Below are 27,131 nucleotides of genomic sequence, written 5' to 3' on the forward strand. Positions count from 1 at the left end.
CCACTTAAAATATGTTCCCGCATGGGCAAGTTGTGGGTCACTCCCGTTTTGTCAACCTTCGCGGTTGTGACTTTCGGGAAGGTGGTTTCAAAATCATTATATCAAGACTGTCTGTTGTCAATATTCTAATAGTTTATGAAACTGGAAAGGTGCATTAGCAAGATGCACCATCCTAAGTAACATCTAGGTGATGATTACTGTCTATAACGAGTAATAGTATACTTATATCACGATGTCATAAAACCAGTAATATTACAGCTGCATCAATGAGTTTATATTCATTGGTCATGTTTATGGAAATGAAAATCCTTTTAAACCTCAATCAAAAATCTCTGTCAAAATCGACCGTCATGTGGTGATACCTCTTAATAATGCAATATATTTTCTTATATATATATACTTCTCATTTAACTGTTATATGAATTAGAACGTGTTACATATTGATCAGATTTTTCAATACCACTTGAAAAAAACACAAAATACGTTTAATTAAGAGATCACGTACACACATGGTCAGCGATTACACTTACCTCTTCTGCAGCGCTCATGGATTTTTTTTCAGTCACAGCTTATCAAAAACAGCTCCACAATGCACGGGCGAGGTTGTCTATACACAGTGTGACGTTACAGTGACAGCAGGTTTGGTACGTTTGTGGGCAACTAATGAAAGGCCTTGCTCTGAATCACATGACCATTCTGAATACATATCCCCCAACGCCATTACCATCTCCGTCGGATACCTTTCAGCGTCAAACATCTGCGCTGTACCGTTGGATACCTTTCAGCGTCAAACATCTGCGCTGTACCGTTGGATACCTTTCAGCGTCAAACAACTGCGCTGTACCGTTGGATACCTTTCAGCGTCAAACATCTGCGCTGTACCCTCGTATCTCAAAGTGTAGGGTTAGCTTTTCGCTGATGAGGAATCCTCTCCGAAAAAAACGTGTTTTTTTTCTTATTTGCGTTTTCAACGACCTCAGTATAATTTTAGATACCTAACGCCACTTCCGATATATTTCATGAATGTATGAGGGGCAGTGGCTCCGACATCTTATTAAAAATGCCATGTAAAATACAAAGAAAATGATAGTCAGGGAATTTGAAAGTTTATGGACACTTTGCAGTGATCTGAAAGAGTGTGTTCATGATAAATACAAGGGGAAACGGGTGGTTCAGTCGCCTGAGCACCACAATTCGCATTGCATAGTTGCTTCCCCTTAGCCATTCAATTATCCTTTAATCATTGTGGTCAAATCCAAGATTCACCTTGATTCATTTGCTTAGGTCTCTGAAGCCAGATACCGTTCTTAATCAACACCTCCGTCCCCGTACGTATCTACAAAGTAGTGCGCAAGGTCAAACCCTCGGCTAATGCAGTTTGGGTGCAGGAAATTGTCGTTGATTGTTGTCTATGACTGTAGCGGAGCGGGGCATCTCAATGATGAGTAAACAATCTTTTAGATTTGACTATAAACCAGTTAGATCCCTTATATTTTCATAGTTAATTCATCAACTCATTTCCATTATTTAAAGAAAACAGATGTTTAAAATTGCTATCAATTACAGGTCTACCAGGTTATTTGACGTCGGCGTCAACTATATGGCCCTTTTTTTATTTTATCAACCACTCGTCTACATGATTGTTTTACGTCGGCCTCAACAATACTGCTATTTGTTCATGTTGTCAACCTTTGGTCTACATGACTGTATAACGTCAGCCTCAACGGTACGGCTACATGCTCATTCTATCAACTACTAGTTACAAGGGATCATTGACATGCCGTGATATTTCTGACAGCATTACTTCCACACTTGATGTATTTACTTTCAATACACTTCACGAGAGCACCATTGTACCCTTCTGGAACGTTTTCTTTCATTACTGCGTAGTATAGCCAATTTTATTAAACGCTTGTTCTAGCATCTGATGCGACTGTTTATGGCTTTCTGAACACTTAGAAATGTAACAGCTGTGAACTATTACTCCCAGTTGCTTTCAAAGTCAAAGTTTATCGTATCTACTTTCATCTGATGAGAAGATATTGTCCTTGTGCTGCTAATATTAATATCACAAAGAAACACTTTAATATATTAGCTCCAGTGATAACAATCCGTGTACTGATAAAGTCCATCTGGTGTCGCAAAAGCAGACATCTTCTTTGCAAGTTTTGTTAGTGATATCACCTAATACCCTTTCAAAAGGTCAAACTTATTCATAAATTTGTTTAACCAATTCTGTCAATACAGTCATTAATTCTTGGAATAGGGTACGAGTTGTGTGATAAGGTGTTCACCATTTTCAGGTCAGTACAACATCGGTAGGTTTTGTTAGTGAACATTCCAAACCTTCTCGAACGATCAAGCAGGGCAGGTATCTCTTATTGACTCGCTGCCGACCTCTGCCTCTAAAATCTGGCCACGACAACACTCGACATTAACCAGCGTTTTAGTCATTTGAAGCCAATGACAATCACTGCAAATAAACTTACAACAATCTCTACTGCCAAAACAATTTTCTATCACCTTAGTTCTATTACCTTTTGCTCAAAATCACACTACTTTAAAGCATGTGGTCAACAAGTGCATTCAGTTAGACATGTTTTATTTGATACAACAAACGGAGATAATTATTAAATATTCCGTCACGTTACTCGTGGTTACTCGCAGGCGCGATAACAGTCTTTCATTGTATTAAACATGGCTTTCACAAACATCGTTCACGCTTGTTGATGGGTTCCCCTTCTCACTTCTAATGTTGATGGGTTTTCACTCGTGATTGGGAACCTTACCAGCGACGAAGTATCTTCCTGTCCGGTTTTCCTGGTTGGCAGGTCCCCAGCTTGTTGTTGGGGCGAAGGCGTTTTTCTGAAGAGAAAACAATCCATATGAATGCATCACATATTTCGAGGAGCTAGCGTATGCAAACTGTTAATTCAGTTAGTTCAGGTTCCATGTCTTGGGATCAATATGGACCTTCCATGCAGAAACTGCAAAGCATCTATGACTAATTAAGTTGCAAGTGCTCTATGTTAAACGTACGGATCCCAGTCTGTAGATTTGTACCACCATAACGATGAGAGTGGTGGCAACAGGGGTGACAACTATACACCAGCCAATGCCCTCAGCCCACGGAGGGAACTTGTAGTCTCCATAGTAAGCTGGAGAGTACTGAGTGGCTGTCACGATCACGAGGAACTGAAACAATCATGTATATAGTGCATCTGTCTGTATATTACATAATTAATAAATGAATCTGTCAATTCAACTTATTTATTTTAGCTCCACAGAAATATCCTCATACTCTTCACATCATCTCGTCTTTATGCCGTCATGTATTGTTTTACTTTCTTTATGTACTCTAATAATAATCTTTCCACATGAGGCTGACACACCATAATACAACTGGATGAATTAAGAAGTGACTTCAACGCTGTTTGCGTTTATAGATGTATAAACGTTAAACCTGGCGCGCACACTGTACTACTCTGTGTAGTTGATTAGCAGTGTGCAGTCCGATTTGTATATTGATATCTCCATGATCAGAAGCAAAAATATTGAAGTCAATTCGTCTACATTTTAATATGTCAACAATAATAACTTCACCGACTGCTTATTTAAACATGAGGGGAGTCAGGAAGACCCAGTTGATGACCCAGTAAGGGTTGGGTCGGTGGCCAATCATCATCTCGATGTCCTCCCTGAACTGCTTTACACCTGTAGAACAACAACATATATTGTTGCTTCACATGTACACCCTTACTAAAGTCTGAATCAAGATGAGAAAAATAACAATTTATGATATAATGTTTTGGTTCTGGATAAAGGAGACGCTTGTAGTTATGACACGTTTTCATCAGACTGTTCAAGACTTTTTTTATTATCTAGTCTGATGACACCAATACGATAGAGACACTGTTTCGCTTTGAGTGAGTGAGTGAATGAGTGAGTGAGGCAATAAAAGCGACAAAACTCTTTCCATTATCAAAGATATCTCAGCTAAAAACAATGTGCATTGTACGATTCCAACAACATTACAAGCATATGTTTATGAATCAAACGGTGATGATAACAGGTGTTCGCGAAAATGGGTATATTGTGTCACAATAAATGATCATTGCGGTAATAATTTCCTCTACATGTCAACCATTAAACCTTTTTGAAAGCGTTTCTGAGGTCTTGAATGGGCTAACCTTGATCAAACAACTTTTGAGTAAGAGTTATATGACCCTCTTGGAGACCATAGAAAGAGCATGCTTGATTGTACCTCAAAAGTTGTAAAATGTAGCCACAAAACGCTGAAGCTGTTGGAATATTGGTCCACATATAGAAAGATGACTATTGCAAAGTTGAAATCATCCCTCTTGTCATACAATCTTGTAGATAGTTTGTTGTCACTCTGAATGTTTTTAACAAAGATCTAAATATGAAACAGATGAGACGGTTTCACTGGACTCTTTAATTTCTAGCTCAGGTGGGTAAATCAGTGGATGGAAAACAACAATTTGACCATTAATGGACGATATCGGGTTAGCGATATACCTGAAGCTAAAGCAAATTCCAGTGCTTTGATATTTCAATTCGAGCAGAAAATCCGATTTACTTGCATAAAGAAACAGACCAGCAAGCAGAGGAGTGCAATTGTCAAAAGAGAGTATTCTTAAATGAAGTGTAGTAATTTGCTTTTGTAGAACTTGACAAAGAACCATGCCATTTTTGGATGTACATATCTTTTAAGGTCTGTGTCAAACGGGTGAAGAAATGCTGTGGCATATCTACTTGTTGCTGTAACCAATGCAGGTCAATGACGTACATATGCATATATGTTTTCATTGTAGAAGATGTTCCAAGAGCGCAAATTCTGTAATGTAGTGTACACAGTGTGTATGTAGTGTCAGGGTAGGGGGTGACCTTGTGAAAAACATGTTGGCTTGTCACGCCGATGGCCCGGGTTTGATTACCCACATGAATACAATGTGTTAATCCCAATTCTGGTGTCCCACATCGTGCGATGGCTGGAATATTGCAATGAGTTGTGTAAAGCACCACTCACGCACTAACGTTGTAAACCCTGATGGAACGAGGAAGTAAATTGTTTTTTGTATACTAGAACCTTATCTATTAAGTGTTAATTTACATAAGTTAGAACAGTTCTTTCTCGATTTCGTTGTGGCTCACATGATCTATTTATTGAAACAGACAGATATGAAGGTATTGCAACTATTTCTACCACAACCCAAACGGTAACACATTTTGTAAATTAAAGACTTGTGATTGTACAGAAACTATGAGAAATTTATCAATGTTCATTTATCATGCCATGAAACAATGTACTATAGGCCTTTGGCCTCATCAGGACCATAAATAAGGATTGATTATGATTAAGACCTGCATCACCCCATCACACATTAAGCGTAAATGCCATGTGTGAATTACTGTTCAAAGCGTTGATAACCCCAACTCACAATTTCACCCACTTACTTTGTAACGTAATAGCTGCTTTACAGAAATAGCAAAGTGCACATGGATTGATCAGTATAAATAGTGAGAAAGAATAGTGTTAAAATTGCACAGTTGAGGGGAAGAAAGCAGATATTTCAGATGCTTCACCATTTCTAACCCGTTGGTTTGAATCATTGGACGGGCACCTTGGTATGTTCACCAGCTGCAAATGGCATGACCGTCTATAGTGAATGCAGTAAACTACGGTAATAACGAACTCAAAGGGACGACTAATTTCAGTTCGTTATAACTGTAGTTCGTTATAAACATACACACAACATGTATACAACACATGTCCGGGACTAAAAAAGAAGTTCGTTATATCGGTACGTTCGTTATAAGCGTGTTCGTTATATACATAGTTTACTGTACACTGCTTTTTAAATTGTTCAACTGGACGTTACATTCCTGTTTGTAACATGTACATCAGAGTAAGGTAAGATTGTCTAGTAACAATACATTGTGTTTAGTATTGCTACTTAAAATTACGATCTAAGTATCCCTACTTGTACCAAGAATATCTCTCTCTTCAAAATTTAATGTTGTCAGCATTATTCGGAGGGTCTAGTTTTCTAGCTTTCAAAATCGATAAATGTCTTTATAATTGGATCAAGAAACATATATTTACACATTACTATTGACAGTGTTTATTTGCATTATGTGCGGAAACAGATAGTCCCTTTTGAAACTATCACAGAGCGTCCATACTATAGACACACATGACGCAGATCAACTGTGCCAGAGCCACGAGCAACAGGTTGTAGCTGGCGATGTACCAGTCCATCAGTGTCAGCATGTAAATACCGCCCTGAGTTGAAACAAAGAAGACAATCAGTGCTGCATATAGGTAAATACCACCCTGGATAAAACAGATAATGTAATGTTTATTTGTTTGTTGTTTAACGCTGCACTCAGCACTATTCCAGCTGTACGACGGCGGTCTGTAAAAGAATCGACCAGTCGACCGGTCTCAACCAGAAAATCAAATGATTGATATCATGAGCATCACCCGACGCAATTGGGATATGATGGCATGCATCAACCAAGTCAGCGAGTCTGACCACCCGATCCAATTAGTCGCCTTTTACGGCAAGCATGGGTTGCTGAAGCCCTATTCTACCCCGGATGAAATAATGTAATGACAGCTTCGAACATCCTGAATGACCATTACCTTTGTGCACACAAAACTTGTATAATCATTTGATTCGATTAATAACAGTGAGCCGAAACAGACAATCGATCCATGTCAAAATCTAATCAGTTACATTAGTAATCGTCAGTCCTGCATCAGTATTTGATTTTGTATGTATATATTGGAATCTACAAAGCCCAACTATGCAATGAATGATGATGCCAACCTTTGTGACCATGGGCAACCCAAGGAGGAAGCCAAGCAGACAACAGAAGGCGGTGAAGGCAGTCTTGTGGTGCCTCATGAAGCGTGGGAAGATGTCACTGATGCCGCTCATCACCGTCTGCATTATTGCAAACTAGAAGCAATACAGAAGGCGCTTCTATATCCTTTACATCACATCTCCGTTTGCATAATTATTACAGACACACAATGTCTTCAGATATAGGAATCAATGTTATCAAAAGCAATAAAATGCATTTATTGCAATTTCTAAGTTATATAAAAGCGACAAACCCCTTTCTATTACCACAGGAAATCTCTGCTAAAAGCATAATCCATTGTACCATTCTGAGCATGTGTTTTGGCCTCAGTAAAGCTTTCAAAAAGTGTTATTGTAGATATGTGGACGACATTTTCAAATTTAACGCATTAGTGACAAAAATGATGTACGATGAAATTCCCTATTTTGAGTGAGTGAGTTGGTATTAATGCCGCTTTTAAGAGTATTCCAGTTATATCACAGCGTATCAGCTTAATGTGGAAGGAAAGCCCGAAGCGATGCAGGTTTCAGACGTTTACCATTTCGGTGAAACACGCAAGCACGGGTAGGGTGTTGACAAACCTAGAAACATGTTAGAATGTCCGAAGACGCATGTTGAGTGATGTCAATCCTACCTGTGTATCCATCCCCATTGAAAACATCATGAAGAAAAACAGGAAGGCCCACAGTGGGGACAATGGAAGCTTCGCAATGCCTTCTGGGTAAGTAATGAAAGCGAGTCCGGGGCCTGAAACAAAGTAAGTGGTGACTTGTATCATCATAATTATCACGAGTGGCACATGTAATGACGTCCAAAATGAAAGTTATTAGTGGCATGGCCATTTTTACAAATCATACAAGAGGCAGCGATTTCCAGAAGTAATCAGAAAGTCATCAAAAACAATATAACATCACACAAAGTTCTATCAGTGACGATGTCAGAGCCAGCGAATAAATTGGAGACAATCATATGAAGTTGCAATGTTCATTATGCAGATGACAAAATATTCTCAATAACCTGTGTGACCTCCCCATGTCTGCATACAGGCAAATACTCTTTGTCGCATAAAGATTGACAACTGCATGATCATGCAGGATACTTAGCCAGTGCTTTGTCGCAGACCACCATCGATGTAACGTTGGGACTACCCATGGTAGTCTAATTCAAGGTTCTGCTGAACATGACCTGAACACAACACAGTGGTGTACATTACCCACAATGTCGACACACACATACTCTGCAATCGGCTCTGATGATGATCTGCTGTGATCATAAACAGGAACAGTTGCGCATTCCTGTACCACGTCAATCGATGACTTAAGGTGATGATGAAATACATCGCTCAACAAGGTCAGCTGGGTCTGCTTCAAAACGATGTAAATTCTCACGAGAAATGATGAACCTGTAGCGTTAGTAGCATTTCTGGTCAGGAGCCTTGGAACCCAGCGTGCTGAAACGTTTGTTATGTCCAGTTAATTCTTCAGATTGCTGTCTCATGAGAGATGCCTATTGTAATACTGTGTGTCACCGATAATTTCAGATGTATTTCAGCAACTTTGTCTTTAGTGGTGGCAGTGGATGGTCTTCCTGATCTCGGACCGGACCAGCTTAGAGGCTCTCTCTCTCCCCTTCTTGAACTCCACTGCCCAAATCAGAACAGTGACGAAGGAGGGAGCATCATTCTCTTAAGTTGACACCATGTCCGCATTGATGGCTGATGGAGTTTGTCCTTCTAGTTGGAGATACCTGGTGACAGCGCTGTAGTCACTTTTGTCCATTTTCATCCACAGAGAATACCCAGTCAAGTTGATGCCTACAGAAATATTCTGCCTGATTGCAGCCTGTAAGCATGGAAAGGATTGCACTGAATACATTTAAACTGTTAATGATATATTATACATCATTCACAATTTGGCTCAGAAGGTTTCAGCTACCCCTCGTATTTTAATGCACATTGTGACTAACCTTGGTCGACCACGTTCTCCACGTCCTGGTTGGTGGTGTGAGCCATGAATCCCAGGATGGAGAAAACGGTGAAGCCAGTCAGAATACTGCCCCCTTGTGGATCCGATAATGTTAAGCACATGAGCACGGATATGGTGCTGACAAACCTCGAACTAATGTATCAGCCACAACCACCCGGCACATCCCAAACAAAAAAACTCCAACAAAAAGGGTGATTCACACAATCAACTCACCTCTCACACTTGTCGTAACTTGACAAGGTCAACAGACCGCCAAATCCAACACTCAAAGAGTAAAATACCTGACTGACTGCATCTCCCCACACCTGCATAAGAAATGACCATATATCAAGCCACAACAGATTTATATTCCTGCCAAAAAAATGCAAAATGCTATTATTCTGATTAGCTCAGAAAGAGAACACTGTAACAAACAATAATAAGTAACGATGGCTGGTCTAAAGGTGCTGAGCATGAATAGCCTGAACTAGTCCATGCTGTACATTGTTTGGGTGTATGGGATAAGTGCACTAGCTATTCCACTGTTAAACGCTGGGCAGCTATGTTTAAGGCTAGGAGAACAAGCCTTGATGATGACCCTAGGTCTGGACGTCCCTCAACTTCCATCAATGGAGATTTAATCAAGGAGATGAATAAGATATCTGCTTGTTGGGTGTCAAAGTTTCTAAATTCTGATCTTAAGGGAAAATGAACTGACAATGCCAGTGAAAATTTAGAACTAATAGAGGAGGATTTTCCTCAAAGTCAAAAAGAGATTAGTAGCGGGTGATGAAAAATGGGTCAACCACTTTTCTGGCACCAAAAAGATTTATGTATTCAATATCAGTGAAGAAAGATATGGCCACTGTATTCTGTAAAGCAAAGGGTGTGATCCTTGTTGATTACTTAGAAAGTCAAAAGACCGTTACCAGTGCCTACTATGCTGATATGTTTCATCTATTCTATCAAAGAGTTCTACTGTTTCATGACAAGGCCTCTTCTCACACCTCTCGACTCGTAAAAGGCTGCTGTACTACAATGCGGGTTCAAAGAGCTTCCTCACCCTACACACTCGCTAGACCTGGCACCAAGTGATTTCCACCTGTTTCCTAAAGTAAAAGAGCACTTTCGTGGAAAGCGCTATGACGACAACAATGACCGCAAAGCTGCCGTGAATGGGCTTTTCAGGGTGGCCTCTTAAAACTTTTTCCTGACTGGAATTGAAAAGCTTCACTATTGATGTGAGAAGTTTATTGAAAAGCAGGGAAAATATGTTCAGAAATAAAATTTTAAACACCTTCACAATTGTTTGTTAGGCTTAGAACATTTTGACCAGCCCTCGTATATCTTATGATGATGTCTACCTTGACATCTTTCAACCGAGGGACATCTGGGGTCATGTAAAATGCGATGCCCTTCTCGCTTCCTGGCAACGTCAACCCTCGAATCATCAGGACCACCAGGATGATGTAGGGGAAGGTGGCGGTGAAGTACACGACCTGGGAGAGAAATAGGAGTAACATATCCATGTGCACATAAACAGATGCAAATTCACAAATTATGCAGGTATTAGAGATATTTTAAAAGAAAACACAATAAACTGCTGGGGGGGGGGGGGGGGGGGGGAGTATACACTTAAAAATTGGATTTGACCAACAAAAATACAAACCTTATCAAAGCGTTAGTAGGCTGAAAACAGTCGCCAATAACCATTATTGTTTGTTCCATATTTAGCCGTCATCAAACATGGGTGTATATTCGCTTTTATTACATTTCATTGTAAACTTTAAATATCTGAACATTGGTTTGATGTGTTTATGGAAGTCTTGACTAGATGTGGGATATGTGGCAAATATTATCAGAAAACTAGCCGCAGATAACAATTTCAACTTTGTCAGGAAAATGTTATTTTTTAAAAATCAATTTGTGAAACATATATTTTAAAAGTACCAGAGATGCTTCTCCTTAAGTACTCTCGACACAAATTCACTTTGGCAGCAGCAGTCTTTTGTTTAATGACATCGTGCCATTGAACAATTACATCATGGTGACGTCAATTGGCAATTGGAAAGTGTTATTTGTAAAATCACTGATGAAATTAACCTTCATATTTTATTCGATGATCTCGGGTTTTTGCTAACAATTTTAGAATACATTCATGACAATTTATACAGACATTTTCCACTAGAGATTGCGAATCATTAGTTTGTGGTACAGTACCTTACCGGATGATTTGATTCCTTTCTTCAGACAGACGAATCTGAGGAGCCAAATAAGGAATAGACACATGGTGTTCTTTAGACTGAACCCTCCCAAATCTTCAAACCCATCCGATTCGTGGAGACGAAGCACATAGCGCCAAAAATACAAATATAAGAATAATTGTATTTTCATCATTGTAGTATTGCATTCAATAAATTATACCTGTCTCCAATAATCAAAACCTTTTTCCTTTGCGTATCGAAATATGTGTAGACAAAAGAAATTGATTTTTGAAGAGCGATTACTTGAGGATTTAATGTCTCATACTTGTAGTCCTAAGATCTTCTGGAACCAAGTGAAGGGACTTGTGTCAAAAAACAGTAATGCAACTCAGTTTATAGCTCCATCAGAATGGGTCTCCTACTTTAAAAATATTTTGAATATAACTGATTATGATGTTGATCATGATAATCTTGCTTCCGCTGAGAGTTTTGTTTATGAACACGAGGAATCTAACTGTTTTGTCTGTAATGATGAAGAATTAAATGATATTTTGAATTGTGAAATCACTGAACCAGAAATTTTACATGCTATTAATCATTTGAAAGATGGTAAGGCGGCTGGTCCCGATGGAGTTCTACCAGAAATGATAAAGTGTTGCAAGGGTAATCTTCTTCCTTATCTAGTTATATTATATAACGCTATTTTGCATAGTGGTAATTTTCCTGAGGATTGGGCTCGAGGTTTACTTACTCCCCTTCATAAGAAAGGCAGCAAATTTGATGTTAACAATTATAGGGGTATTACACTTAGTGATGTATTGGGTAAAATATTTACTTTTATTCTTAATAAACGGCTTACTATGTTTTGTGACATTTACGATAAGATACCAGAGTCTCAGGCAGGTTTTAGGGCTGGATACAGCACCATTGATAATATATTTGTGTTGCAAAGTCTAATACAGAAATACTTATCTAAAGCTAATGGCAGATTTTACTGTTTATTTGTTGATTTTAGAAAAGCCTTTGATTGTGTAAATAGAAAATTGTTGTGGTATGTCATGTTAAATAAGGGTATACATGGAAAGTTATTTTATGTCATTAAAGATATGTATTTAAAAGTGAAATCGGCTGTAAAGTTATCAAATAGCACAGCAACTTGCTACTTTGAAACGCTAAGTGGTGTACGCCAAGGCTGCACCCTTAGCCCTATATTGTTCTCTTTGCTTATTGTTGAATTAGAATCAATGTTGCACTCCTCCGGCGAGAGGGGAATATTTGTGAGTCAAGAATCTCTAGACATTTTGTTGTTATTATATGCCGATGATTTGTGCATAATTGATGATACTGTAGTTGGTCTCCAACGAAAACTTAATATCCTTAAATCATTTTGTACTAAATGGGGTTTAGAAGTTAACCATAGTAAGACTGAAATTTTAGTTTTCAGAAATGGTGGCAAACTTAGGAGTACTGAGAAATGGAGGTTTGGAGATGTTAATGTTAATGTATCTACCTATTATAATTATCTAGGTTTGTTATTTTCAAATCGGCTGTGTTGGACGACTGGTATCAACTCTCTTGTTCAGAAGGCAAATAAGGCTCTGTTCGTCGTTAAGAAATTACAGCATTGTTTGAAGAACATACCCGTACATATACTTTTTAAAATATTTGACATTCAAATTAAGCCTATATTATTATACACTTCAGAAATATGGGGCTATTCAAAAATTGCAGCAATTGAAAAATTTCAGATTAAATTCTGTAAATTTACTATTGGAATTGGAAGTCATGTTACAAATGTTGCTGCCCTTGGCGAATGTGGTAGATATGGCTTATTTATTGATTATCACAAGAAATGTATTAAATATTGGTTGAAATTGTTATCTTTACCCAGTTATAGATACCCTAAGCAATGTTATTTAATGCTGAAATCTTTAGATGAAGTTAATCGCACTACATGGGTAACTTGTGTCAAAAGACTATTATTCAGTTATGGATTTGGCCACGTGTGGATTTCGCAGGAAGTTGGTAATGAGACCCTCTTTATTAATGCATTTATTCAAAGGGTAAAAGACTGTAACCAACAGGACTGGTATTGTAAAGTTTGTGAAATACGTAAATTATCAATGTATAAGGAATATAAGTCATTGCTAACAGTTGAAAAGTATCTCTGTGAAATCACAAGCCGTCATTATAGGCGTATGTTTTGTTTGTTAAGAATTGGCGAGTTGCCATTGATGGTAAATTTAGGTAGAAGATGCGGTATAGAGTACTGTAATAGGCAGTGCAGATATTGTAATTTACAGGAAATTGAAGATGAGTTTCATTTTATGCTTGTCTGCCCATGTTACAGATATTTAAGAAATAAGTATTTACCTATTTATTACTCTTCCAATCCTACCTTATTTAAATATAATACTCTATTATCTTGTAACCGCACTAGTATTGTAACTAATTGTGTTAAGTATATACTGGAAGCACTTGCAATCCGAAATACTGTCACTTAATACCCTCTTTCATCTGCCTCATACTGTATTTTTCAATGAGTATTTGTACGTGGGCCTATGGCCTTTATACTGAAATAAAGAATTGAATTGACCTTTTTCCTTTGAGATGATTAATTAAATCTGCTTATGGAAGACTTTCAAGAACAAATACAAGAACTGATACTCACTGCCAGTATTCAGCACTGGCTGAGGTATAGATGATCTTGCAACTCTTGGTAATCTCGTTCTGGATCATGGCAGAGGTTAGGTTGCTGGTACTGATGAAGGGGGAGTTTTAGACATCGGAAATGTTGCCGAGGAGACCGTCTACACAAGGTTGATTGTACAACTCCTCTGTAGAAGAATGCATAATGATTTACATACAAACTAAAGGATATATATAAGAGAATGGCATGAAAGTGTACCAGCCTAACCGCATGATCTATTTTGTCGCCTGTTACGACATGCATAGGTTGCATAGGGATCTGTTCCAAACCGCAATGCCAATGGGGACCAGTTGTGTATTGTATTGCTCTGTGTTTATTCAAATGTTTCAATCAGTAACAACACACAATGTGTGCTACATCAAAAGGTGTCTGTACACCTACTGAACAAAGTCGTTGTTTTGTTGCTCTCGTCCATCCCCCCAGTAATGGATAGGGCTCCGTCCTGCAGTAGTTGGTGTTCCAGGGATTGCCACACGACTCCCAGGGCACTGAGCCATCCAGGCTGACGAAGCTGACAAACATGTAGTACATGGCGTACATGACGACAACGTTGAAATAGATGGAAGCCATGCTGCTGCTGGTTACCATGGCAACTCCGGTACCTGAAACGCATGTACGAAAAAACAAGAAATCAATACCAACCATCCTTCATGTACACAAGGCGTAAAATGAAGTGGTTTGACTGACGGTTTCAATGAAGCATGCCAAATATATTTTCACGGACTCTTTCACATGCACAGAAGCATGTTTTAAAACTGCTGATGGCGTATTGGCCGCACTTGTACATTTATATTTAAGCTGGAACTCGGGAACACTAATTCATCAGATATTAACAATTTCATCTGAAAAATAGGTTTAATAATAGAAATCACCTACCATCTGCGAATGGTATCATGCAGATCTATTACCCCAACGTAATTATTTCATTACCTGTGAATGCTAGAGAAATCTACCACACTGTGATGGGACCTTCAGAGGCGAACTGGCCAAGCGCAAGCTCGAGAAAATATAACGGCAGTCCTACCACCAATATCATAATGAAGTACGGAATGAGAAACGTGGCTGCAAACAAAATGAATATCTGTCAACACGCTGTTGTTATTTGTGTATTAGAAGAACCAGTTGATAGTTCACTTTGACCCAGGCAAACCATTGGTCAAGCAACTAATAATGCCATTCAGACAAAATGGCCCAGAATCAGCAAGATCACACATTGAAAAATGTCCTCCTGAGGACTACAATGTGTGATAGACATTACCTCCTCCATTCCTGTAGCAGAGGTAGGGAAACCTCCAGACTGTTCCAAGGCTGACAGAGTAGCCGATACAAGACAGCAGGAACTGGGCCTTGTTTCCCCAGGATTCTCTATCTACAGCCTGAAGTGAAATGTAACGTCCACAATCAAAATCCTGAAGGCAATATGTCGATTTGAGTCATTGATAGGGAATGCATCTTCACCTTATTTTTTATTGTATGGAGACTACCTCCGTGGTTTGGTGGATAGAGCGTCTGCCCGGAGAGCGGAAGGTTGGTGGGTCCTTACATTGCTTGAGCACGAGCGACGAGGAAAACTTGCTAAAGGGACAAATGGACGTCTCTCAATTTCTGGTAGAGTCGGTATTGCGAAACTTTGATCTAAGTCAAAATGCCGTGTTGTCAATCGTAATTACCTTGTCCCTAAAACAAGGACTGGTCGGCTCGGGGTCAGTATACTGTGTCTGAGTGGGGTATTCATGTTAAACTGCAGCATGCTATCTCCATGGACGAGCACTCTAAATCGGCATCAGTACTAGTCCGGACTAGTACAAGCACACACACACACACACACACACACACACACACACACACTCACACACACTCAGACTCACACACACGTGCATGCATGTCGCTATTTAAGTGCAATAATCTAGGACACGACGTTAAACCCAATTTCACCTCATCTCACATATCAAAAGAGGTTGAGGACATATAGACACTTATGCACGCAGGGACTTACGCACTACGCACGCAGGTCGGTGGTTCAATCCCCGGACGTGTCCTACCAAAAGGTGTTACGCACTTACACATACACGGGCACTTACGCTAGCACATGCGCACACAGGTCAGCGGTCCGATCTCAAGACGCGTCACACCAAAATATGTTAAACACGCAGGCAATTACCACTACAAGAAGAAACTTATGCACGCAAGCAATCAACGTCGTTTTTCATATGACAAATCAACCAATACATTTGGACATAAACTTATAGACTATGTACATCTTTTTGTAGGAATATACTGAATGACAGGTGGTGGAAAGATGCATTTCACATTTAAAGGATCTCCGGGAGCATGCGTGGCTGACCAAGAAATCGTCCAACAAATAAAGAATGAAATATCCTGGTACACAATGATGGGGTAAGCCCTGTAGGACCTTAATGTCATGATGAACGGGTAGAGGCATGCAGCCATGGGCACGATTTTCACGAGGTGCTTGAAAACCTGTGTTTGCATGTTTGAAGACAGAATCGATGCACATCAAAGAGCACAACAACATTTGCTGCTGAGGATTGCAACAACTGAACGCACTTATGCCCCCTCAATCTCAAAAACTTTGTTTGACGACCAAAGAATGGCAGATGCACAGGCATACTCGAAGCTGGGTCAATACAACGTCACGTTGCAAACGTTTTTTGTGTCAGCCAAATTGTGACCAGCACAGCAAGGAATCGATACCATGCGTTTGGATCAGCTCCCAGGGAACATTGTCACATAGCATTCCACCACACAGCTGGAAGACAGGTTTCTCCTGATTCCAGCTTGATTGTTATATTACAGCAATATGACGGCGGTCTGTAAATAATCGAGTCTCAACCAGACAATCCAGTGATTGACATCATGAGCATCGATCCACGCAATTGAGATACAATGACATGTATCAAGCAAGTCAGCGAGCCTGACCAGCTGATGCTTTTAGTCGCCTCTTATGACAAGCATAGTCGCCTTTTACAGCAAGCATGGGTTGGTCCGGAGGGGACATCATTTTATCGAGTTCAACTACGGCCGTGAGAAAGCGATAGCACTTGACGAGAAAGCGATAGCGAGAAAGCAAGAGTGGGAAAGCGATAGAGCGAGACGAGAAAGAGAAAGCGAGAAAGCAAGAGTGAGAAAGCGATAGAGCTAAAAAGCGATATTCAGTGATAGAGCGAGAAAGCGATATTTCCAATAAGTCTGCCCAATCTGTGCAGGATTTAGTTCAAAAGGAGGCTTTGTTGCCATTTGCAACAGTGAAATGGATCCTAATGGAGTACCTAACATATGTTATCAACCGAAATTCTTTTCTTTTTTTAAAACATTGGTTGGCATTGGTTCTGGTTATAATTCTTGTGAACAGCATGTGGATCTTGCTAATGTACTACAATGGAACAAAATAAACAAAAAGACTAATTATAAGTGAAAAACCTAATTATAAGTGCCTCATTAGTATTTCGATATTTCTATTGTATCTGGTTGATACAGAAAGTACATGATCTAGACTACTAGTTATCGGACTTTCGGTGGGTTATTGGGTTAGACTTTGTCTGCTAGCGATAAGGTGCCTCACTCTGGCAGCGTTGGTTCGAATCCCGGATGGGGCTCAACCTAACAGTACTAGATTCTGTACTTTACTGAGAAAGTGTTATCCCAAACATGACATGCGTTGATTACAATTTATCTGTTAATTTAGATAAAAACAAACTACTTGTATTCAAGAATGGTAGCATGTGTCAAGATGTAATAAATAGTTTTATCGTGACACACAGATAGAATGTGAAACATTATATTCGTACCTTCGAATAATATTTTCTTAATCAGCGGCATGGAATAGACATGTTGCTAGTACCACGTTGCAAGCAGAAAAGGTTCTGTGTTGTTTATTTAGGAGATTGTCAGCAATTCAAACTCAACCAAATAACACATAGATCAAAATGTGTGAGACAAAAATATGTTTTATTTTGTTGCACGTTTCAGAAATTTGGGATTTAGATAATTGTAAAGAAATGGAGACGTTCATTTAATGTCATGCAAGCGTTTCTTATGCGTAAAATGATCATTTCTAAGTCAAGTGGTAAAACGAGAATATGGTATATATCCCATATAAATGTGCTTACAAACGTGGTGTAAAATACTGTTAAATTGTCAAAAAATGTTATTTTAAACTCGAACTATCAACAGGGTATCAAAGATTAAGTAATTGCTCCATTTCAATGGATTTGTTCATATTTGGAAACATCATACTGTAACACTCTTTCATCTATTTCAGATTTTTCATTTAAATTAAATTTTCAGACGATCAAAGACGGTTTTAAAAATTCTAGTTATTCTTTGTATATAATATCATTAAATATATTTAATATCTCTAAGTTTAGACATTGTCTTGCAAAACTAAGATGCAGTTCCCATCTTTTAAGAATTAAACCGGAATGTACTGCAAACAACCAAGAAACGAGTGAGTATGTTTACAGTGTTACAGATTGTATGCATGAGTACTATTTTATCCTTGTTTTTTATGTGTGTCATTTCATGAGGAATTTCATATCAACATTATGTATCCATCCTTCAATGAATATATTTAATGTGCTCATGCCCTGTAAAAATAATGATATGTTTAAAGAATCTGGCGATGTATGTGTACTTTTCAAAAAAAGAAACGCAAAACCAGATTCGTGTGAGCTAGGAAAATACATATATACAAGGAAGCGTACAAGGTATTGAGCCAAAATGATGTGGAGAGATAACTTGATGATCATAGCCATTTCAGTTATCGGTACATACGAAAAACCCAAAGTGAAGGTCAGCTACCATCAATAATGCGTATGTCCCCCGATAGCCACCTGATATCTCCTGCCCATAGAAGAGACGAGTATGGGAATCGCATCCCGAGGAATGGTATCCCACTCGGCCTGCAACGCAAAAGCCTGCTGCTGTAATGTCTGAGGTTGTGGTTGACGTCGGCGTAGCCGTCAATCCAATGCATCCCAAAGGTGCACTATCTGGTTCAAATTTGGGGATCTGGAGGGCCAGGGGAGAACATCAACGTTGTTGTTGTGTAGACAGGCTCTTGTGATCCGTGCTGTATACGGGCGAGCGTTGTCCTGCTGGAATACACCGTTTCCGTTGACTGCAATTGGGAGGGCGTGTGCCAGGAGAATTTCGTTGATGTATCACTGAGTCGTAAGTTTGCCCTGGACCAATCCTGACCTGCCATGGTGAGAGATACCCGCCCACATCATAACGCTACCCCTACCAAACCTGTCCACTTCCTCTACGCAGTTTCCGGCGTAACGTTCTCCTGGACGTCTGTAGAACAGTGCACCTGGTGAAACCTTGATTTCGTTGCTGAACGAGTCATCTCCATCGCACTTGAGGCCATACCCTGTGTGGATGACACCAATGCAGTCGTTGTTGACAATGTTGTCGATTCAATATGACGCGTCGAACAGGACGTCTTGCTCGTAGACCTGCTGCTCTTTAACGGTTTTGGCGGACGACGTGAACATTTTTTTGTGAAACTGATAGTGGGAACTTTTGCCGGGACTACTTTCCGGGGTTTCCCCGAATTCTCGATTGGTGTTTATGATCAACTCGTTTTTCTATTTTCTTTTTAATCCCTGCATTTATCAGCAATATAATTAATTTAGTATTTTTGCCTGGTCTTGTAACATCTCATTTGACTTATAAATAAATAAATGCTTTGGATCGCTAAAGCTCGGTACTTAAAACATTAATTTCACTCGTGACATATTTTCCGTAATCACTCGTACCTCGTGGGTTATTCTATAATTATCTGTTAAGATATGTTCTGATAGACAAATATGAAAAATGAATAAGTTTTTACCTCCACTGCCATGCTGGTAGGTCCGTGCGTTGTCTTTCAGTGGTCGCAAAGAATTAAACTAAGGGCAGAATATGTTAAGAATATTTTAAGGGCCCTTGACACCTATTGTATGGCCAGGCATTTGGATGGGGGTACCCAGAACTACTTGGCAAGTGATCTGTAACGTAGAATACCACCTGCACCATATGACACCAAACCTCCAATTTCAAAAGACGTCGGGCTGGATGTCACGCTCTAAGTCCTCGGCAATGTTAAGAAATTGGTCATGCGGTGAACAACCTCCCAGATTAGTGTCAGCAAACAAACTGTCCTGAAAGAACTTAAAAATCCTGGGAGCTGTACATAATCCAAGGTATATCATTATGTGACCCGAAAATGATTTAATTATATATATTTAGTTAATTGTCACTGAAAACAAATCGCAAAATGATAATTAATTTTAGGCGTGATCTCCTATAATTTATATACCATGAAGGCTGTCAAGTGATCTTTTATAAGATGAGGGTTTACTCCGTTGTTCTGGAGACATCTCAATCCAAATTAACGAATAGTATCTGTTAAGATCCCAATTTCAGGAAATCTGTATATATGGCATTACAAGATGCGGTGACAATGATCAGTTTTCGCCGCGAATAGTTTCAAGGTGTCTGGTGCGGGGTAAAGCAATATTTGCTCACTCACTCTGATCAATCAAAATACTTTTTGTATGCTCAAAAGCCTAATTTGAAAGATAATGGCGAGTCCATGTTCATGCCGGTACTCAGTAGGTCTTAAGAAGGGTGGCCGACTGTATCTAGACAAAGTGTACAATATGCATTGATGATGTAGATATCCTTGTTGGTGACTGTATCTCGACAACGTGAACAATATGCGTAGATGATGTAGATATCCGTGTGGGTGACTGTATCTAGACAAAGTGTACAATATGCCTAGATAATGTAGAAGTCCGTGTGGGTGACTGTGTCTAGACAAAGTGTACAATATGCGTAGATGATGTAGATATCTGTGTGGGTGACTGTATCTAGACAAAGTGTACAATATGCCTAGATAATGTAGAAGTCCGTGTGGGTGACTGTGTCTAGACAAAGTGTACAGTATGTGTAGATGATGTAGATATCCGTGTGGCCGACTGTATCTAGACAAAGTGTACAATATGCGTAGATGATGTAGATATCCGTGTGGCCGACTGTATCTAGACAAAGTGTACAATATGTGTAGATGATGTAGATATCCGTGTGGCCGACTGTATCTAGACAAAGTGAACAATATGCGTAGATGATGTAGATATCCCTCTTGCCGACTGTATCCAAACAAAGTGTACAATATGCGTAGATGATGTAGATATCAGTGTGGGTGACTGTATCTAGACAAAGTGTACCATATGCCTAGATAATGTAGATGTCCGTGTGGGTGACTGTGTCTAGACAAAGTATGCACAATGCGTAGATGATGTAGATATCCGTGTCGGTGACTGTATCTGGACAACGTTTACAATTGCGTAGATGATGTAGATATCCTTGTGGGTGACTGTATCTAGACAAAGTGTACAATATGCCTAGATAATGGAGATGTCTGTGTGGGTGACTGTGTCTAGACAAAGTATGCACAATCCGTAGATGATGTAGATATCCGTGTCGGTGACTGTATCTAGACAAAGTGTACAATATGCGTAGATGATGTAGATATCCGGGTCGGTGACTGTATCTCGACAACGTGAACAATATGCGTAGATGATGTAGATATCCGTGTGGGTGACTGTATCTAGACAAAGTGTACAATATGCGTAGATGATGTAGATATCCGTGTGGGTGACTGTGTCTAGACAAAGTGTACAATATGCGTAGATGATGTAGATATCCGTGTGGCCGACTGTATCTAGACAAAGTGTACAATATGCCTAGATAATGTAGATATCCGTGTGGCCAACTGTATCTAGACAAAGTGTACAATTGCGTAGATGATGTAGATATCCGTGTGGGTGACTGTATCTAGACAACGTGAACAATATGCGTAGATGATGTAGATATCCGTGTTGGTGACTGTATCTCGACAACGTGAACAATATGCGTAGATGATGTAAATATCCGTGTGGGTGACTGTATCTAGACAAAGTGTACAATATGCATAGATGATGTAGATATCCGTGTTGGTGACTGTGTCTAGTCAACGTGTACAATATGCGTAGATGATGTAGATATCCGTGTGGCCGACTGTATCTAGACAAAGTGTACACAATGCGTAGATGATGTAGATATCCGTGTGGCCGACTGTATCAAACAAAGTGTACAATATGCGTAGATGATGTAGATATCCGTGTTGGTGACTGTGTCTAGTCAACGTGTACAATATGCGTAGATGATGTAGATATCTGTGTGGGTGACTGTATCTAGACAAAGTGTACAGTATGTGTAGATGATGTAGATATCCGTGTGGGTGACTGTATCTGGACAAAGTGTACAATATGCGTAGATGATGTAGATATCCGTGTGGGTGACTGTATCTGGACAATATGTATCTGAAGATATCTGTCTATGTAACCGTGTAATTGTGCAATCAGTCAACAATATGGTGAATGGTGAACAATATGTGATTTAGTAAAAAGGGTAACACTCCTTGAATGTTAGTAAGTGTGAGAACACATAATGTCATTTAGGAAGTGGTCAGATGTAACAAATGGTATATTTGGGATAACACTTTCGTTGTAAAGTACAGATTCTCGAACTTGGTTTGGTTGAGTGCCGTCCGGGATTCGAACCAACACTGTGAGAGTGAGGCACCCAATCCCCAAAACACAAAGTCCTCGATCTAACCAACTCAGTCATCGACGCTTCCACAAAATGGTACGAGAATCTGTATTTTCCTGAGAAAATGTTGTTCCAAATATAACATTTGTTATAAGCGTAAGATGGTGTGTTTACGTGTCACGCATTACAAAGGTTATGGTTATTTGAAACAATGCTTTTGAGCAAAACATGACAAATGACATGCTGAGAACTTGATTTGTTTAGTGAGAACGCAATCCTTTCATGATATATAATGTTAGAGAAATAGGGTTCTCGGGTGTCCTCGGGTGTTCTCGGGTGTTTACATGAGGAGTTTCGGAGATGGCCGATGGCAAATACTCACTGTCCCTCGCATCACTTGTGTCCATTTGGATTATTCCTACATACTACTGTATGAGCGTTTCCACTTTATGATGCAAGTAAAGGCTGGTGTCATTGTACGATAGACAAGCCTACAGGTAGGAGTGCCGAACTGCAGACACTGTGGCTTATTCCTTCTGTTTGTTTGTTTGTTGTTTAACGCCGCACTTAATGACGGCGGTCTGTAAGTGATAGAGTCTGGGCCAGACAATCCAGTGATTGACATCATGAGCATCGATACACGCAATTGGGATACGATGACATGCATCAACCAAATCAACGAAACTGACCACCCGATCCCGTTAGTTGCAAACAAACAGCAAAATGTTACCATTTTGATAACCACCTCTGCCTACCAGACCCGCCTACATGGACGACAATGCGAGACCATATTGTTCTCGACAGGGAGTTTCTCAAGCACAACTCCATCACGACCGTCCCTTTTCCCGCCAAGAGGACAGATCTGAACCCGTTGGACACGTTACAGAATTTTGACCCACCAGATTTCAATATACAGCAACTGGCACATGCATAGTGCCAATACACCTCTTGCAGAGAGAACCTGACCGTTTTGTACGGATAAATAGAAGATGAAAGGCATGTTTTTTTATGATATTGTCCACACCATGAACATCTTGGTTTTTATCTTATTTCCAAATATCGTCATATATGTTCAGATTTTAATTTACATGAAGTAGGTTTTATACTGTCCAGCCCAGAAAAGAATTGTACAGCTGCCAAGACCTTCAAGGATATTGTAACAGCCAGATTGCTTGCTTTACACCATGTAGTATTATAGATTATTGTTTTGTATATATATTTTTGTCATTTATATCTTGTTTAATATATATGAAAGTGTATGTTTTTACGAATGTTTTATAGTCTCTCATAACAGGGTGTGGCTCATTACCCTTTATGCTTTCATACTAATAAAATTGTATTATATATGTAACGCTGTGATACTCAAATACGGGGTAGAATAAGTCTTCAGCAACCCATGCTTGTGGACTATGCTTGTCGTAAGAAGGGACTAACGGGATCGGGTGGTCAAGATCGCTGACTTGGTTGATGCATGTCATCGATCCCAGTTGTGTGGATTGATGCTTATAATGTCAATCACTGGATTGTCTGGTCTAAACTCGATTATTTACAGATCACCGTCATATAGCTTAAGGGGCACAATAACTGTGAGAATTAAATGAAAGGACCACTGACAATCAGTTATAAGTGAGTGAGTGAGTTGGGTTTAACGCCGCTTTTAACATTATTCCAGTTATATCGCGGCAAGTCAGCTTAATGTGGGAGGAAAGCCCGAAGTGATGCAGGTCTCAGACGTTTACCACTTCGGTGAAACCCACGAGCACGGGTTTGGTGCTGACAAACCTAGAAACATAATCGGGGCGAACCGGTATTCGAACCCACAATCATAGGTTTCTGGCGTGCCCAAGGGACGCAACTCTGCACAGCGATTAGCGGCGTCTTAGACGACTGGGCCACCCTTGCCCCCGACAATCAGTTATGATACCTGGTGTTTGCTGAATGTAAACAGGAAATGTAACAAGCAAACAACAACATCGAACCAACTCATCAACGGCAATGTTGACACTGGTAGGCGGCGGGTCAATCTGTAAATTAACAAAAGATCATGTAACTGTAACAAACGACTGAAATAAGAACACACTAAAGTACTTTTTTTTAAATGATTTATTCTATTCTATATTAGTAACGATTTCAGCACATGCTTTTTGTGAGGTGTTAATACTCCAAGTCCGAATTCGAGGTTGTGAACCGACTTATAAACCGACATACTCTTCCTGTCTTAGATTGATACATGTAATAATGAACTATGCTCGTCTAACGCTTAATAATATCTTAGCCTCTGCAGCATCCGATTGGCGACGCACGTTGTCACAATCCAACTGCTCAGTGAACATTTGCTTCACCCCCTACCCTGGTTGCTTCCAATGGGCCAACACTAAGTTACAATACTAAACATGATATATGCGGGTGCAGGTTCGATTCACGTCATGGACTTTTCATGTGGAAAACCCCTTCACTTTCAAAAAGTCAAAACTCAACATTAAATGATATAATTCAAAAGTAAAAACTCAAATGTCAGTTACATTCGTCATAAATGTGGTCACAATATGCACAATACAATATTCACAGCCACATTACAACACTTGGTTGATGCATGTCATCGATCCCAATTTCGTGGATCGATGCTCATGATATTATCACTGGATTGTCTGGTCCAGACTCGATTATTTACAAACTGCCGTCATATAGCTGGAATATTGCTGAGTGCGGCGTTAAACAACCAACCAACCAACCAACCAACTACAACACCACTATCCCACAGTACAAACTTCATTACTTCATCTGTTACTATTCGTGGTGAACGTAGATATGGTTATCTACCTTCAAAGGTTAAGGACAATTTGTCTACAGTGAAAGCAAAAGTCATCTTAAGTGCATTGAGAAAACAATATGTGAAATGATGGACTTTCTCATTAATAAAATTTGGGGCTAAGATATTCAGGCAAGAAGCAATCGTCCTCATGGGAGGCAATTGTGCTCCCCTCCCTGCTGATCTGTTTCTTAATGCAGTCCAGTCAGAATTTCTTCTCCGATTGGCAAAATGAAAACAAGGGAGTTTAGCTGAGAAGTTTAACCTGAGTTTCTGGTATGGTAATGATCTGATATCGTTCAGTAATGGTCACATATCCAATTCCCTTCCACTGATTTACCCACCTGTAGATTCCGGGGTAGAATAGGTCTTCAGCAACCCATGCTTGCCGTAAAAGGTGACTATGCTTGTCGTAAAAGGCGACTAAAGGGATCGGGTGGTCAGGCTCGCTAACTTGGTTGATGCATGTCATCGATTCCAATTTCGTGGATCGATGCTCATGATATTAATCACTGGATTGTCTGGTCCAGACTCGATTATTTACAGACCGCCGTCATATAGATGGAATATTTTTGAGTGCGGCGTTAAACAACAAACCAACCAACCAACAACTCACCTGTACTAGAAATAAGAGACCAGTGAAACAGACTCATCTGTTCCTGAATTCCGATCTGTGCAAAAACACAGAATGACTAAAACTTATCCACAAGTATGTATGACAAGAGGGATGCCTGCAACTCCCCAATAGTCCCCAACTCTTCCTTCATGTCCAGCAATATTCCTGCAGCTCCATCCTTTGTATCTATTTCACATTTTGAGGTACACTCGGCACGCTCTTTCTACGAAGATTTCAAAGAGCGCTATGTTACTCTTGCTCCAGTTGTTTGATCAGGGTTACGACATTCAAAGCCTTTGTAAAGCTTTCAAAAACATTTATGGTAGACATGTGGAAGATATTCCAACTTAACGGATCAGTGACCAAAATGATGACCGATTGAAATTCCTATTTTGACTTGTAACAAATGTTCCCGTGTTGTTTTTGGTTTTTTGCACGTGATTGTGAGAATAAGATCCGCTTTTCGGGAACACCTAGTATCACAACTATTTCTTACTGATTCATGTTTGTTTTGTTTGTTTGTTTGTTGTTTAACGCCGCACTATGCAATATTCCAGCTATATAACGAGTCTGTATATAATCGAGTCTGGATCAGATAATCAAGTGACTGACACCATTGGCATCGATCCACACAATTGGATACGATGACCTGCATCAACCAAGTCAGCAAGCCTGACCGCCCGATTCCGTTAGTCGCCTCTTACGACAAGCTTAGTCGCCTTTTACTGCAAGCAAGGGTTACTGAACCCGGATCTTCACGGGTCTAGTGATTCGTGAATACATGTTTATGATACAGGTCGGAATCGTACAATGCACAGATTTCTTATGATAATTGTTGTGTTGCTTTTATTTAGATGAAGGCAGGTAAACATTATTTAGAAGAAAACCCAAACTGAACCAGGTGAAAACATTTGATATCGAGTAATATTTATATATGGATCACAACGTTGTTCAGTCAACTGTATTTCTGTTAACTCACGTCGATATAAATATTATATAACCAACTCTGAACCAGGGGAACTAGTGTCTGACAAGCATGAGAAACCACAAGTCGGATACGATGACACGCAATCAGCCGAGTTACATAGTCTGTTTACACGATACTTACGACAAGCATGGGGTATTGGGGTTACCAATGGGTATCGGATGTTTATACAAATGACTCACCTTCAGAAGTCCCAGCCGTAGTCTCATAAATCTGAGGTTCTTACGTTTTTGTCGCATTTTGAAATATTGTGATTTTGAGAGTTTGCGTTTCCAAGACAAATTGGACTCAAATGTTTTGAGTTCCGGAAAGTAACACTCGGACAGCATAATTATGACATCACCATTT

General features: G+C 39.6%; 1 pseudogene; it reads right to left on the reverse strand.

The window, feature by feature from the left end:
• Window positions 1–2,766: 2,766 nt before the first annotated feature.
• Window positions 2,767–27,022, reverse strand: LOC139450980 (sodium-dependent proline transporter-like; annotated as a pseudogene).
• Window positions 27,023–27,131: the final 109 nt, after the last annotated feature.

This window comes from Haliotis cracherodii, unplaced genomic scaffold (assembly GCF_022045235.1).
Source record: "Haliotis cracherodii isolate W230 unplaced genomic scaffold, xgHalCrac1.p SCAF_8, whole genome shotgun sequence".
NCBI lineage: Eukaryota > Metazoa > Mollusca > Gastropoda > Lepetellida > Haliotidae > Haliotis > Haliotis cracherodii.